Genomic DNA, 17,208 nt, shown 5'->3' on the forward strand with positions numbered 1-17,208 from the left:
GGGGGGTGGGGGGCGAGGGGGGGAATCTGGTGATGAGGGAGAAAGTGAAGAGGAAGTATAACATGCATAAAAGAAAGGTAAAGAAATAGTGGTAGTCAGGAAAGAAGCCAAGAAAGGAAAGCAAGTCATCATTGTTGACCCTCTAAAAAGAAGATTTTGAAGAAGCCTACACCTCCTAGTACAAAAAAACCAAGAAAAAAGGATACTACCTCAACAACATTGGCTAGGTCTCAAAACAAGACCCTGGAGAAGAATTTTGAACAAGGAAAATGGGTGAGCTCTAGTAAGAGAAAGAAAATGCCACCCAAGACATAACAAAGCCATACAAGTAAGAAGCTAAGAAGGAGATTAGTTTTGAAAAAAGAAGATGTAGAAGATGAGGAGAAAATTGACTCAGATGATGTTAGTCATTTTAAGGTAGCTTTGCATAAGCATCTAACCAATATAGATGAAATATTCCAAAACATCAAAAGTTGTACAGGTTTATCAGGTTGTAAGTTCATTAAATTTGAAAGAATGAGTAAAAATGATAAGACAAAGATAGAGGACACCATAATAGAAATGACAAGAACCTTTAAGATGACACTATTAGAGACTGGAAATATCATACCTAAAGAATTGTAGAGAAAAATTGACAAGAGATGGAAATTTTGTATAATGACCAAGAGGAAAATAAGAGAGGCTACATTGGCACAAATAATGCTTGATTTGGATAAGAAATAGATTGCCAAATTAATGGAGAAATATAGAAACATATTTGTTCCCAAAAAAAAAGCATTTTTTGAATTAAATAATAAAATTGAAGTTGTAGTTCAAAAAAGCAAATTGATTTGGAAAATTATTTTTGGCATGATCTCTGATAAAGAGTAGAAGGATGAAGGGACATCAAGTCAAGTTGAACTTGATAATAAAGAAGATCTTGATGAGCCTAATTACTTGGAAGAGGAAATAAGGAAGAAGGTAGAGGAAAGTGAGCATCAAGATGATGTTACTATTGAGGATGCAACTGAGGATACATAGTTAGATGTCAATGCCTTGACCAAGGAAGAACTCAAAAGTGAAGCAATTATAAGGCAACCTCAGACACACCTCTACCATGCATAAGTCCAAATTTGATGCAAGTTAATGATTATCCAAGGATAGAGACCACAAAAACTATAGATTCTATACCTGATAGTTCAATAATAACTATAATCATAGTTGAAGATAAAAGCATACAAGGTGAGAATACTGAAGGATATGGAAATACATTAATCACACTTTTGCATCCACCTCCTAAGGCCAATCTTGTAATTGATAAAGAAAAAGGAGATGAGGGTATCCAATCTCAAGGAAATCAGTTTGTAGCTAATTCCTTAGGACCTCATGTTGAGGTGAAAAATGGGGTTGTACCACTAAGGACCATGGAGAAATAAGAGCCAAAAGAGAAAGAGGTTGGTCAAGCATCGGTTCAGATGCCTAGTGTAGAACCTTCCTCAATGACTAAAATAAAGACAACTTCTACACTTGATCAATAGGTGGTATCTATTTAGTAGGAGATAATTGTAATTAGTATTGACACTAAAATTTAAGAGATGTCAAAGCTATGTGATAAAGTATCATCATTATAGATAACCTGTCGAGTACCAATAAACCCAAGGTGAACAAGATGAAGAAGATGATCAAGTCACCTGGGAAGCTAGTGAAACTTGATGAGGTCATAGTGATTCCAAAGTTTTATCTTGACAATATGATCCTTGATCAGATGCAAATTTTGTGAGATGTGTTGTCAAGGAAGACAAAACAAGAAGAAATGAAAAGAGAACATCAACATAGACAAGTACTACATGAGATCAAAGATATTTTTGTTGATGTATTTGATATTCAAAGTATTAATGAGAAGACACCTCTAATAGATTAGTTAGTTCACATTGTTGAAAAGGTAAAAAATGATGATATAAAGGCTAATGAGAAACTAATGAGGTGGTCTAAAAAGAAGTTTGAGATCAAAGTGGTGGAGAAAGTTTCAACAAGATTGTAATAAAATCGTTTAAACTCTCTAGCATTGCAAATAACTTAGAGGTAGCTATAAAAAATGTCCATTCTTTGTATTAAAAGATTTGTGATATAGAATTATTTACAAAGGAAAACCAACATCTTATTGAGAAGTTTTAGTTAGTTTTAAAGTTAATGAGACATTCTTTGCGCATGGACGCAAGATCAAGCTCCATTCATTTTAACAATTTGTCTTTTTCTCAAGGGAGAGTAGCTAAATTGATGGCTAAGGATGGTGAAATAAGGGCTAAATTGATCTCCATCTAGACAATGTTAATACCTCATTTGGAGGTCCTTCAAAGGAAATGAACATCTATAAAGGCTTTAGTACAAAGAGATCCTCATCTCTCTATTGTGACCAGTTTGGTTGATCTAATTGCTTAACTAGAAATCAAAATTCAAGTTTTGGAATGTATGAGATCTAGTTGGGATAATGCATTATCCATAATTCTACATATTCAAAAACCCTTTTTGGAGAAATACAGTTTGACTCCTATAGCCCAGCAACCATGAGTGACAAAAACAAGGGGGAGTAGATGATTTTCACAAGGGGGAATAAGAGTCACAAGATGAAAATAATTAGGAAGGTACGACATCATGTTTGGCTAGTTTTTAATGTACACTTTTGAATGTAATTAATACTCATTTTGAACTAAGAGTATGTTAGAACTCATGTATATGAAGATTGAGTCACAGTCTAAGGGGAGTACTTTTTTTTTGTAATTTTGGATGGAATGTTAAATCATGAGAAAGTGTTTTTGCTACTAATGTCAAAGGTGGAGATTGTTGATCTCCAAGTCATGTTGGCAATTAGTGTCAAACACTTAGTCATTTTTAAGGTCAAGTTAGTTGCCCATTATTGCGACCAAGCGAATCTACTAACACTAGTAAAATTTTGGCAAATAAATGATCACATGACTAAAATGTTTAGTCACAAGACTAAAATTTATAGTCATGTGAATAAAAGTGATCAAATTCTAGTAACATTTTTCAATTTGTGAGAATATGTGACTAAATAAATGACTAATTTGATCATCAAGTAAAATCACAAGATTAGACAAAGATAAGTGACTAAATTAATGATTAAATAAATGACTAAATAATAGGTCACTAATAATTAATCATCAAAATAAGGGTGAGTGTGTACCTAGTCGATGTGAAGGCAAGTCATGAAGTGTAGTTATTGTTCAACTAATGATAATTTCATGGCTTTGTTTTAAAAATAGATCTTAAATGTCTCCCTATCACATGTTATAATAATTCCATGTGCCTGTTTATCTACCAACACTAGATAGAGAGGAAACAAATGACTTAAATTTTCTTATGTTTTTTCTACGTCTAACTCCTATAGGTTATGGTTATCAATAAGGGTCACACATGTAGAAATTGACTTCTTACAGAATGATCCCCTTTTATTTTTTTAATAAAAAAATATACAATCCACTTTTAATATAGACATTAGACATGTAATTATATGACAAAGTTTATTATCTTTATTTAAATACATTATTTTAAAGACAAGGTTTGCATAAGAATTAAATTTACTAACATAAAAGTTATTATTAATTATTAATTTTTCATTTATTTTACGAGTTCATTTATTTTAATAGTTAAATCTAATATCTATAAAAAATCCAGTTGTATATGCTTCTAATAGTCATAGTTAAAAATTAAACACGATTCAAATTATTATTAAAAATATCAATAATTTATTAACATAATGTGTAATAAAAGTTAAAGAATGTAATTGCTATTGTTTTTGAATAATAACTATGTAAATGATTGCAATAGTTAAAAACTCAAAAATGTAATAAGAAAAACTTGCAAATCTAGCCATACTTTGTTCAATTATTTTGGAGTAACATTTGTTATGAATCATGTTCTTACAACAAGTTGAATTTATGATATATATATATAATAGATTAAACTTATGAAATTTGAGTATAATAAGTATAATTTAATTTATTAAAAATTAACATTTAATATAATTTATGTACGTATATTTTTTAAATAATAAAGTATTCATGTTTAATAATTATGACTATTATGATATTTATTTTTTAGATCTTTCATTCAATTTGGAAATCATGAAAAAAGCTAGAGTGTCGATGAGCATTTTGTCTCAATAACCTAGTGTTTCCCCCACCCAACATGAAACATGAAAAAATTGACAATCAAATCTTAACCATTCTTGATGAGAAGAAAGAGATAATGAGAAAATAAGTGACCTCACTAGCATACTACATGGTACAAAAACTAGAGAATGAGTAGTCTTATCGAATCTACAGTTTTGCTATTATTGATGACTCTATTGTTCGGATAAGTGATCAAATCACAATAATGTACTAATCATTTTGGACATTGATTTATAGAGTTTTAATAATGTGAAAATTTTAATTGAATCCTCTCCCCATTTCACTTCATAATAAAGAAACATAAGACAAAAAGATGTTAAGGTGTGAAACTCTAATTTTATTTCATTTTTTCCATTTTAATTTTTCACTTCCTTCTAATTTGTGGATACCCATGGCTAGAAAGGGTTTCAATTACCATGAAGTAATTCACAAATGGTCATTGGTGTATCTTCTTTGTGAGTGGAAGAAGCGATAACACATAATGAACCAATGGAAGGTTTTTAGAAGTCCACACTAATAATTTATTGGCATGCATTCTACAATCCTTTGCCACTAAAAAAGTATAATAAGAATAGACTAAAGATTTCATTTCCCTATCTCCATTTTCTCTATCACACATTCATAGAGATTAATTTTTCCTCCTTCCTCACTTTAGTTTTCTTCTCTAATGGCCATGATAGGTTAATTAATATACTTTTTTGGCTAATTTTTCTCTTAGAATGTTATGTTTATGAGTTTTATGAATGGGGGTTATTGGTGAAGGGAACCTAATTCTTTTGACATGCCACAATTGAGGTAAGGAAAGTTCATGAGACCTCGTAGCCTTGCCAATTATACAAAATCCATTCGAAAGGCAATTGGGCTTCATCTGTCAACTAAAAATATTTGCAAGTTCATATAGGAATCACAACCTCAAAAAATCTTTTCTATGACACCCACAAAGTTCTAATCCAAAAATGTGTAGATCTCAATGGTGTGGCATTAGAGAAGTTTGTAAGAAAAAGCTAGCGGGTGAGAAATGTGCACATAGTTAATCAGATCTTAATTTGGGCTCTACAAAATAGAAAGATGTTAGATCTCAAAGGAATTTTCCCTCAAATAACAGACAATGAGAATGTTTTAAACATCACATATTTTTAATATTTTCCATGTCAATAATAGCCATAATGGAAATTTATGCTTGCTAGGGTTTATCTTATTTTTTGACAAATTTGATGTGTTTTCCTCTTGTTAGAAGAAAATTCTCGAAGGTTTTCCTTGGATTAAACTTCTATTGTGTATTTTAAGGCTTGCAGATTTATATTATTGAGACTTCATAAAATTCCTAGCTACCATTATCAAGAATTGATGCATTCTTCCAACCTGTGCCACAATATTATTTTTGGAATAGGTTTTGGATATTAATCAAATGAAAAATACTAGATACATTTCATCAGATTTAGTTACAATTGTTCTAATTGTCGTGCATTAAAAGTGTGGATGAATGGATAATCACTACAACTAGTTTGACAAAATGCCTCATAGATATTTGGTTTCAAGGAATTTTGTGCTTGAATGATATGTAAAAAATTGGAAATTATCTTATCAATATGTATGTAAAGTGTCAAAGCATGCATAAGCTAGATTGAGTTTTTGACATAATACCACATAGAGACTTCATCTCAAGGACAACAACAATAGTAGTATATGCAAAGTGTAGAAGCACGCAAATAGTTGGGTGAATTATTTGACAAAAAAAATCAAAGAGACTTATGTCATGGACTACAATAATTTTATATATATAAAATGGATGTGCAAAAATCATATGGATAGTAAATTCATGATTAAGGAGTCAAGCTTACATTGAATGCTAAATCACTTAAATTTTTCCATGCCTATATTTATCAATATATGAGACTTTTAGAAATATTGGCATGTATGCATTACACATGGTGCATTATTTTCATTTGGTTGGATTTCACAAGGGTCTCACTAGTTGTGTTATAGGGAAATGATCTAAAATTGGGGACTTCCTTACTATTTACCTTGGTGTAAATTGCATCAGGTATATTGGTAACAACCAATATGTATAATTATCATCTTGCTAAATCTATTGGCATTCTATTTAATCACTCATTCCATTTTGTCTCTGGACCCTATTGCAAATTGCATATGTACACTGATAATAATTTGATAACTTATATATTATTCAATCACTAATTCCTTTCTCTTTACATTTTTTAGTTTTACAGGAGGAGGCATTGGTAATGAATCTCAAAAAATTCAAGCATGGTTCCCCTTTAGATGGAACTTGGTTGAAATATGCTTGTACTAAACTATAGGATACATATATTGACCTAGCAAAAACCAATGTTGTGAAAGGGGGCTTTTCATATAGGTATCATCTTTACTGATCTACATAATAATTATGTATCTCATCTTTCTTATTAGAATGACATTGTATCTTGTTTTCTTATTGACTAGAGGTGTCCTTTAGTAAAGGTAGATCTTGTAATAGAATTTTTGTCAGGTGCACTTATATAGAAGGTGAAAGCCAAAGTTGCCAAGATGGTGGTTGGCCCATTGGAAGAAAACTTTGATATCACCCCTATCGTCACATAATCCTCTACTAATTATATTGAATGTTTGGTTATGGATGCTAAACAAAATGGAGCTATATTTTTTTTAGGTGTGAGCTTCTCTATTTACTAATAAATCTATGATAGTAAAATAATTTGATGAATCTAACTTTTATAATATTTCCTAGTACTTTTTGTACTTTCATATTCTACATCTTGGTACTCAATATAACATAATTTGTAGAAAGCTAATATTTAGGTATTTTATAAGCAGCCTTTAATGCATTGTACTTGTTTAAATGTAGACATATTTCTCAAGATTAGAATATAAAAATTAGTGGTGAGATAGTTGAGAAGAAGCCTATAGAAAATTCAAAAATAAATATGTGTTTTAGTAGTGTCCTTAAAGAGGAATTAGAAATGTGGTCCATCTATTAAGAAACCACAACATAAGAATGTAGTTTTGGCATAAAACTTACTCAAACTTGCTTAATTCCCATGGCAATTTTGGTGTTCCAATTAAAAATATTGACATTAAAGTTTTTGGACCATAGATATGCTCCTTGTAGAAAAAGTCCTCTCCATTATGTGTCTTTGTTCAATTTTTTGTCAATGTATTATATATCCTCACAATAAGCTTGATAGATACAAGACCTAGAATAAGAAACTAAAGAAAACCTAGAAAGACAACTAAAGTAATGTGTGGATTCCTCTAAAACTAAGGTGTCTATATTTCCACACAAATGTTCTAAAAAGCATATTAATTTTTATGAAAATTGGAATCCAATTGTTACTGTGTTACTATGTAAAGTGGTTTCTTTCATATTTTATCATGTTACAAAGGTATGAGTTTCTTACAGGCTATTAAGTCAAATCTTACTCATTTGAATTTTCTAATGTGTTTTTATGATATTACTCACAATATTAATAAGTGCCTAGAATGTTCAAGGAACGCTTCCCCCAGATGGTTATCTTTGGGATAACATGCAAGTAAAAGCAGTTCTTTGCTAGTTAGCCAAGCTTGTTCAATTTTTTAGGTTGGAGTCAATTTTGTAGTCTAAATTATAAAATTCATAGATACAAGAGATTTATATTTATAATATTAATTTTTTAATAGAGACAAATTATTTTTAGAATTATTTATATTTGGTTGCATATTTCTTCATATAGTTGAGTTAACCATCAAAATATTCATTGTTTGCATATGCTAATACCATTGCATTCTAGGAGCAACTCATTTTGCAATAAATTCCATCTTGGCATATAATGTAGAATGATTGAAAGCAATGGGACATAATATAATTTGTGCCTTAAGACTAATAGATTTTATGGCATTGCGTCAAGTGTAATGTCCCTATTTTTTTGAGGAGTTAATTATAAAGTTATCAATTAAAAAATATATATATTACAAGGTAACTTTATATATTAAATTTAAAAAATCTTCTAGAGGTTGCTGGAAGAAGCAAAGAAAAAATTAAAAAGGAGGCCGACCTATTGAGGAAAAAAAGAATAAATAGGCATTGAGGGCTCATTTCCTATCATCGAGATTTATATTGATATTTACTGATGTGCATTGTGGAGCCTAGGGTTTCTGCAAGTAGTCACAATTAGCCATTGAGAATGAAAAATCTCAATTGGTGCGCAATTTTGAGGGTGTGAAAGATCACCTAAATTATTGCAGTGGTGGGAAGGATATTTCAGTCCTTTCACTTGTGCTTAATTGCTGGTTTGGAGTTTCAGTTGGAGTTGCACTTTCATCATATCATCTTCAGCATTTAATCTCCACCATTTAATCAATCCAGGTTCTTCATTTCAATCTGTAGTTGCAACAAGTTCTCAATTGTATACAACCAGTTAGGGTTTCTCTGTAATGTGCCATGTTATAATATTTTGGTCCTAAAAATTTCCATATCATTTGTAAAAACATTTAGTTTTCATTGAATGAATACATTGGCACTATTATTTCTTTAATTCAACAATATACTTTTAGTAGTGTATTAAATTTAGGGGTTTTTTTTTAGTGGCCTATTGGAAAGGGTCATTACAGTGGTATCAGAGTAGTTTCCTGCTAGCTTAATAGGGTTACCCAGCCACCATTTAATGTAGTTTACAAAAGAACCAACATAATTAAGAATATGGCTAAGAGAAATTCTCAAAGCCCATCCAAAAGTGTGCAAGATGATGAGACTTTATAGCAATAGGAGAGGCTGCTACAGTCAATAGAGGCAAGTACACAAGCAATGATGGTTATGATGCAACATTTGATTGGGGAAAATAGGAGGAATAATCATAATAATGACTAGGATGATAGGAGCATAGTAGGATCACAACGTAGGACACAGTCTGGAATAGCTGATAGACCCACACATCCTACATTCAGAGAAGAAACTCCAGCACACACACCTAATGCTATGGTAATAGATATTGTAGATGAACTTTGACAAGCAAGGAATGAGTGAGATTTATTACCATAATATGTATAGGATGGATGGACATTTGACAGGTACCTGAACTATAGATCTACTAGGAAGAAGCAAGTAGATAAACACAGTGATTTGCAACATGTCACCAACAAGTTGGTATTACCCACATTTGATGGTAGTGGAAAAATGACTGCTCGTGCTTGGATTCATAAGGTGGATACTTTCTTATCTCTGAATACTATAACAAAATTTGAAGCACTCAAGTATGCCACTTTACACTTAGATGGGGCAACATATGATTGGTGGAAACATGGCATGATCACATTGCAACACAATCAAGTAACCACTTATCAGGAGTTTGTGGATAGATTGATAGAAAGGTTTGATAAAAAAAATCCTAAAGTTTATTTTTGGGAGTTAGCCCAGTTTAGACAGTCAGGAGACTTAGAACAATTTATCAACAACTTCTAGAAGCTTGCAGTGATGGTGCTTGACATTTCAGAAAGGAGGCTAGTTATTTTATTCATAGAGGGATTAATTGAACCACTCAAGGGGTGGGTAAAGGCCTTTGATCCTCCTACATTACAGGAAGCCATGAAGAAAGCTTCTAGTATGGAACTTGCAGCTCCAACAAACCAGTTTAGTTCAAAGGGTTCTTCATCATTTAGAGATAACAAAGGGGAATTCAACAAGGGTAAAGAGAAGGTTAGTGACTCAAAAGGCAAGCCAGCTACACCTTGGGATAAGGAAATGCTTAATGAGCTACGTAGGAAGTAGCTATGCTTTTTTTGCAAAGGTCCCTATGAGTTTGGTCATGATTGTCCTATGAGGCCTCATGGGAAGGCTAATTGGGTGATGTGGGCTTATTACGAAGGTTCAAATTTGGACAGCTCAGAGAACCATGATGAGGATCTTGATGAGGTAGAGGGTGAGTAAGAGGTAGATAGTGTTGAGAAAAAAGAGGCTCCAGAGATACATTTATAGGAGGCACGTCTGTCTAGTATTCAAAGAGAGGGATCTTTCAGATTTTGAGGAGTTTGAGGGACTAAGAGTCAAGGTAGCTGATGGATAGACTCTTCGTTGTCATAGGAGGGTACAAGATCTACCTTTGCACCTAAACAATTATGAGTTTAAGGTAGACTATCATGTGGTCAACATGGGTGACATGGACATAGTACTTGGGATGCAGTGGCTACATTCTTTGAAGGAGGTTACCTTAAGATTGGAGGATATGGAGATACGATTCGTGGTGGATGGCAGGACTCATGTGCTAAAGGCTATCCGTAATGGTGATGTCAGGACTATCTCATTTAGGTAGTTGGAGAGATTAGCCAAGCATAATAATATAGAGTGGGAAGAAATGTGTGCCTTGATGCCTACCCAGGAGGAGCAACATAAGACTAAATATCATCCAAATATTCAAAAATTGAGAATAGAGTATGGGAAGGTATTCAGTGAGATTCCACCAGGCAGGCCACGAGACAAAGGTATAGAGCACATTATCGAGTTGGAGGAAGGTGCTAAGCCTGTCATGATTACACCATACCAGCACCCAAAAAGACTCAAAGATGAGATTGAGAGGACCATCAAGGAGTTGCTAGCAATGGGACACATCAAACCAATTAAGTCATCTTTTGCATCTTTTGTTGTTTTGGTAAAAAAGAAGGATGGAACTCTATGAATGTGTATTGATTATAGGGTGTTGAATAAGAGAACTATAAAGAAAAAGTATCCCATCTCACACATCGATGAGCTGATAGATGAATTGCATGGAGCTTGTTATTTCACAAAAATTGATTTGAGATCAAGCTATCACCAGATCAGAGTACGAGAGCAGGATATTGAAAAAATTGCTTTCAAATGTCATTACAGGAATTTTGATTTTGTAGTCATGCCTTTTGGTTTGACTAATGCACCTGCCACTTTTTAGTCCACTATGAACAAGGTCTTCCACCATTAGTTGAGGAAATTTGTGTTGGTATTCTTCGATGATATTTTGATCTATAGCAGGACATGGCAGGAACATTTAGAGCACTTAGAGATAGTATTGAGCATTTTATAGAGGGAGTCCTTATATGCCAAGGAGTCCAAATGTAATTTGGGGATGACAGAACTATTGTATCTTGGACACATCATTAGTGCAGAAGGAGTGCAAATGGATCCTGAAAAGATTCATGCTATTGTTGATTGGCCACCACTAGAGACCCTTACATAGTTAAGGGGGTTCCTTGGTCTATGTGGATTCTATCACAGGTTTGTCAATGGCTACTCATGACATTCAACACCCATGACAGATTTGTTGAAGAAAGGAGGATTTTTGTGGACTCAGGAGGCACAAGACTATTTTATGCGGTTCAAGAAAATAATGACTACATGCCCAGTATTAGCATTGGCTAATTTCACAAATTCATTTGAGCTTCAATGCGATGCTTCTGGAGAGGGAGTTGGTGCTGTACTCATGAAGGAAAAGCATCCTATAGCTTATGAGAGAAGGAAACTCAGAGGACCTGAGAGATCATTCAACATATATAATAAGGAGATGTTGGCCATCATGCATGCCTTGGCCAAATTCAGACAGTATCTTGTGGGCAACAAATTTTGTATTAAAACTGATTATAATAGTTTGAGGCACTTTTTGGGATAGTGGGACCTGAATGATCGTCAGTAGAAGTGGGTGAATAAGTTATAGGCATATGATTTTGATATCACATATGTTAAGGGGACACAAAATATTGTTGCAAATGCTTTATCCCGTAGGCCACACCTCACTTCTATGATTCATATATCAGAGGATTGGCGACACTTGATTGTAACAGAATATGCCAAAGACACGTGGGCCTCTGCTATAGTGGAGGGAACAACAATCAACACTAGATACACTCTCATAGATAATTTGATCATTTATAAGAATAGGATTTACTTAGTCCCAGGATCAAAAGTGAAACAATTGATTTTGAGAGAATTCCATAATTCACCTACAACAGGCCATCCTAGGTATTTGAAGACTTACAGGTTAGTACGGGAACAATTCACTTGGAAGGGACTTAAGGCTGATGCTTTGCAGTATGTGCATGAGTGTCATGTTTTCCAATAGAATAAACAAGAGCAGACTTATCCAGCAGGGCTCCTACAGCCACTTCCTATTCCTGATAGGAAGTGGGAGTGCATCTCTATGGATTTTATCACGGGCTTGCCCAGGGCCTAGGGGCATAATTGTATTTATGTGGTGGTGGATAGGCTAACAAAATATGCTCACTTCTTCCCTGTTTCTACTAGATACTCAGCAACTCAGGTGGCAGAGGTCTTCTTCAGGGAGATTTTTAGATTACATGGTTTGCCTTGGAGCATTGTGAGTGACAGGGAAAACCGCTTCATGAGTCACTTTTAGCAGGAGATATTTTGATTGTGTGGCACTAAGATTACACCTAGTACCAGTTATCACCCACAGACTGATGGTCAAACAGAGATTGTAAACAAATGGGTGGAAGGGTATTTGAGGAATTATATGGCAGATCAACAACGAGCTTCAGATGGATATATCTCTGTGAGTATTGTTACAATACTACATATCATATGGCTATACAAATGACACCCTTCATGGCACTTTATGGTTATGAGGCACCTAGTTTCTTAGATTTTTTGTTGGGAGACAGTTGAGTACCCTGTGTAGGTGAACTATTACAAGAAAGTAAGGATATAGTTGCTACTCTCAGAGAAAACATTCCTAGAGCTCAGAACTAGCAAAAGTAGTATGCAGACAAGAAGAGGATTGAGTGTAGTTTTGAGGTAAATGATATGGTTTGCCTCATGTTGCAGCCATATAAGTAGTCCACTCTCAAGAAGAGTGGTGCAGAGAAACTCAAGCCACGCTATTATGGACCATTCAGGATCATTAGGCAAGTGGGTGAGGTGGTTTATGAGTTGGAGCTTCCCACAGATAGTAGAGAGCACAATGTGTTTCATGTATCATGCCTCAAAAAGGCATTGGGTTAGAATGTGATGCCTTCTATAGTATTACCTCCCTTGGATGATGAGGGGAAATTGATCTTAGTGCCAGAATCCATTCTGGATAGTACAGAGAAGCAACTTCATAGGAGAGTAATCAGAGAGTATCTGGTTAAGTGGAAAAATTTACCTGTTGAAGATGCTACTTGGGAGGGAGAAGTGATTTTGTAGCATCCATGTCCCTTTTTTTGGAGGAGTTAATTATAAAGTTATCAATTTAAAAAAAAAATATTACAAGGTAACTTTATATATTAAATTAAAAAAATCTTCTAGAGGTTGTTGGAAGAAGCAGAGAAAAAATTAAAAAGGAGGTCGACCTATCAAGGCAAAAGAAGAATAAATAGGCATTGAGGGCTCATTTCCTATCATCGAGATTTATATTGATATTTTTTGATGTGTGTTGTGGAGCCTAGGGTTTTTGCAAGTAGTCACAATTGGCCATTGAGAATGAAAACTCTCAATTGGTGCGCAATTTTGAGGGTGTGAAAGATCACCTAAATTATTGTAGTAGTGGAAAGGATATTTTAGTCCTTTCACTTGTGCTCAATTGCTAGTTTGGAGTTTCAGTTGGAGTTGTACTTTCATCATATCATCTTTAGCATTCAGTCTCCACTATTTGATCAATCCAAGTTCTTGATTTCAATCTGTAGTTGCAACAAGTTCTCAATTGCATATAGCCAGTTAGGGTTTCTCTATAATGTGCCATGTCATAATTTTTTGGTGCTGAAAATTGCCATATCATTTGTAAAAACATTTGGTTTTCATTGAATGAATACATTGGCACTATTATTTCTTTAATTCAACAATATACTTTTAGCAGTGTATTAAATTTAGGGTTTTTTTTTTTAGTGGCCTATTGGAAAGGGTCATTACATCAAGCATATCTCTAACCCCAATTTTGATAAGAAGGGCACCATGAATGGGTTGAGCAAGAATCCACTCACTTTATGAGCTATTTTTATATTTGTTGTTATTATCATACTGTCGCAACACAAGGATTTGTTGTTGTTATCAATCCTTATCTTTTAAGACTTTTAGAAAGAATCATAAATGGTCAGTATTTTGTTTGGTTCTAGGTTTTCTTAGTTTTAACAATAACAATAGTTCTTGTTTACGATATAAGTTTAGTCTTTCTATCCAAAAGATCAATGTTCTGAAGAACTTTTAAAGTTAGCATATGATAGTAGGAGTATGCTATGAAATATATGATATGAAATTTTTTAATTTTATTTTTGGCATAGTTCTTAATTTTCAAAAAAATGTGGTATGAAATCAATTATTTAATTTTTTTCTTCATAGTGATTGTTTAGAAGAGCTTAAGCAATGACATATGGGCATAGGAGTGTGTTTTTAGATTTGTAAGTTTTAATAATAACACTAGTTCTTATTTAGAATTTTTCTATTAAGGAGCTCAATATTTGGAGAACTAAATCAATATGAGTCTTTCTGTTGAAACTTCTTTCAAATTATAAAGATACATATGATATGAGATCAATCATTGTCTTCCATTGGTTTTTAGGAAGAGCTTAAATAGTTGGCATTTTGAATATCACTTTAACACTAGTTGATCTATATATCTGAAAGTTCATTACTCTTTAAAATTATTTAAAAATATTAATTATAAGAATTGGCATATGAGAGTATAAGTCTCGAACTAGAACTTCTTTGATGCTATGTTTTTTTCCTCAATGTTACATTAGTCTTATCTTGTATTCTTGACTATTAGGAAAAAAATTAATGCCTTGATGTTTTATTTGTTTTTGAGTTTTGTTAATTTTAGTAAACCAATAGTTCTTGTTTGGAATGTAACATCAATCTATTTTTCCAAAAGTTTAATTTTTTGAAGAATTTAAGCTACTATTATATGAGATTATGAGTGTCAAAATTAAAAAATTTTGATAGAAAAAAATATGAATTAAATCCCTTTAAAGGTGAAAAGAATTTGATGACATGTCAATTTTTATTTTCTTGCATAGAAGAACTAAAACAATCTTTTTATCTATTGACTTCAATGCTCCAAGAAGAAAACATGAGCAATTTTGGCAATAGGAGTAGCCATATTAGATGTAATTTTTTTTCTGTCAATCCATTTTCAATTATGAATGTTAGCTTTCTCCTAAATAATATTTTTCTACTACTCATTTGTATAGTTTTACCAATAACTACTCAAATAGACCTTAACAATAACATCACTCATGTTTTGGTTGCAGTGGTCTAGTTGTTTATCTCTCTTTATTAGTTTGACTAACTATTTTTTATGTGTTCAAGTTTAATGTTAAGGACCATTTGGGCTGGTATATTTATTATTATATGAAACCTACATATGTTGGTTGACTTGCTATCCTAGTTCAAAGTTGTAGCCTCCTGCTTATGTTGTCTGACAACCAAGATTAATTATATATAAATGCCATATTATTTAAGCACTTAAAACATAATCTTCTAATCTTAATAAAGACCCAATGAATTCATGATAAATAATATGTTAACTTTTGAAATTAGGTCTTAGTTCTAGAATTTAATGTTATGTGTGGAGTTATAGCTCAGTAAGATCTTATGGATATTGGTTGATCTGATGTGAATTATCAACTTGTGATAGTGTGTATTCTTCTTCTTCTTTTGGAAAGACTGCTCACATCTTTTGATAGTAACAACTCGACTTGGAGTTTTGGTGTAGAATAGAAGATGCTTAATTTCTTTGGGTAATATTTCTATCAATTGGAAGCTGTCACTATTTCACAGATAGGGTAGCTTTGGAAAGGCACAATGACTATCTACATAATGTTTGTAAGTATCTAGAACCCTTTTGTTAAATCTATTTTTCTTTGCAAATCTTGATTCTAGCATTTGGAGAAAAAAAATTATTTTAAAGAAATTTGAAATCAACAAATGAGGTATGTTTTATATCAATCTAAATTTTCTATTGGTTTTGCATTTAAACTATATCTTTCTAAGATATTGTGTAAAAAAATACAAAAAGGAGTGTAGTGCATTGGTTTTGCATGCATTACTAACACAATATTTTAGAACTTAACTATCAAAAAAATGTTGCTGATCATACATAAAAACTTGACCAAGATTTAGCATTCTTAATGCAAAAAAAATAATGTACTTGTTCTTAGGATTCTAGAGGTCATGTATATAGATATTTGTTAATATTAAATTCTCAAAAGTTAGTAAGATTGAGAAATAAAAGTTATGTAACAAAAGAATAAATTGTTGAAAATAGAGATGGAGTAACTGAGAGGGGAGGGGTGAATCAGTTACCACAAAAATAAATTCATAGATCCTTGGATGTCTTAAAATAAAATTGCTACTGACACTCGGTAACCATACAAATAATGTTGAAACTAGATAGATGTTCTGTTAACTTAGTTAAGCATTTAAAGTGGTTAACATGCATGCATAAAGAAATAATCATGAACATAAGAGACACCAGATTTAACGTGGAAACCCAATTTGGGAAAAACCACTAAGTAACTAGTTACCAATTTTCACTCTTCTGAAGTGAGCCCTGTTAGGAGCCAACCCTGTTAAAGGTTACAAAACACACTATTAGGTGTGACCCTATTAGAGGATTTAATCACCCTATTAGAAGTGGCCTTGTCATAGGTCTTTAAAACAATTCAACTGAATTGTCACCTTGTTAGAGGATTTACAAAATGGCTGTCAAACCAACTCTGTTAAGAGGTTTTGAATCATTGTTACAATGATTAGAAAGAAACAATGAAGTGATCAGAAATATATGCAACTTATCTTTGTTGAATACATATCTCTGTTCTGCTTCACTAGATCCTTATTGATCGAACACAATTTTGTAGCTTCATAAGGACACCTAATCCTTCCTCAACATTCGCTCATATATCCTCTTATTCATACATTCACACTCTTATGCATCCACACACTTTCATCTAATGAATTCACAACTTGACCTTTCATATGTACCTTTTAGATTGTCAATTTAGCTCAATTACAAGTTACAACAACTTAAAAACATTAAATCAGTCAGCTTCACAAGACAATTAAACTTAATTCTTTAGAACAATAAAATTCTTT

General features: G+C 32.7%; 1 pseudogene; it reads left to right on the forward strand.

Moving 5' to 3' along the window:
* The first annotated feature begins 6,094 nt into the window (after nucleotides 1-6,094).
* On the forward strand, nucleotides 6,095-6,860 carry LOC149547828 (NADP-dependent glyceraldehyde-3-phosphate dehydrogenase-like; annotated as a pseudogene).
* Nucleotides 6,861-17,208: the final 10,348 nt, after the last annotated feature.

This window comes from Cupressus sempervirens, chromosome 7, assembly GCF_028749045.1.
Source record: "Cupressus sempervirens isolate cs-2001-9-10 chromosome 7, ASM2874904v1, whole genome shotgun sequence".
NCBI lineage: Eukaryota > Viridiplantae > Streptophyta > Pinopsida > Cupressales > Cupressaceae > Cupressus > Cupressus sempervirens.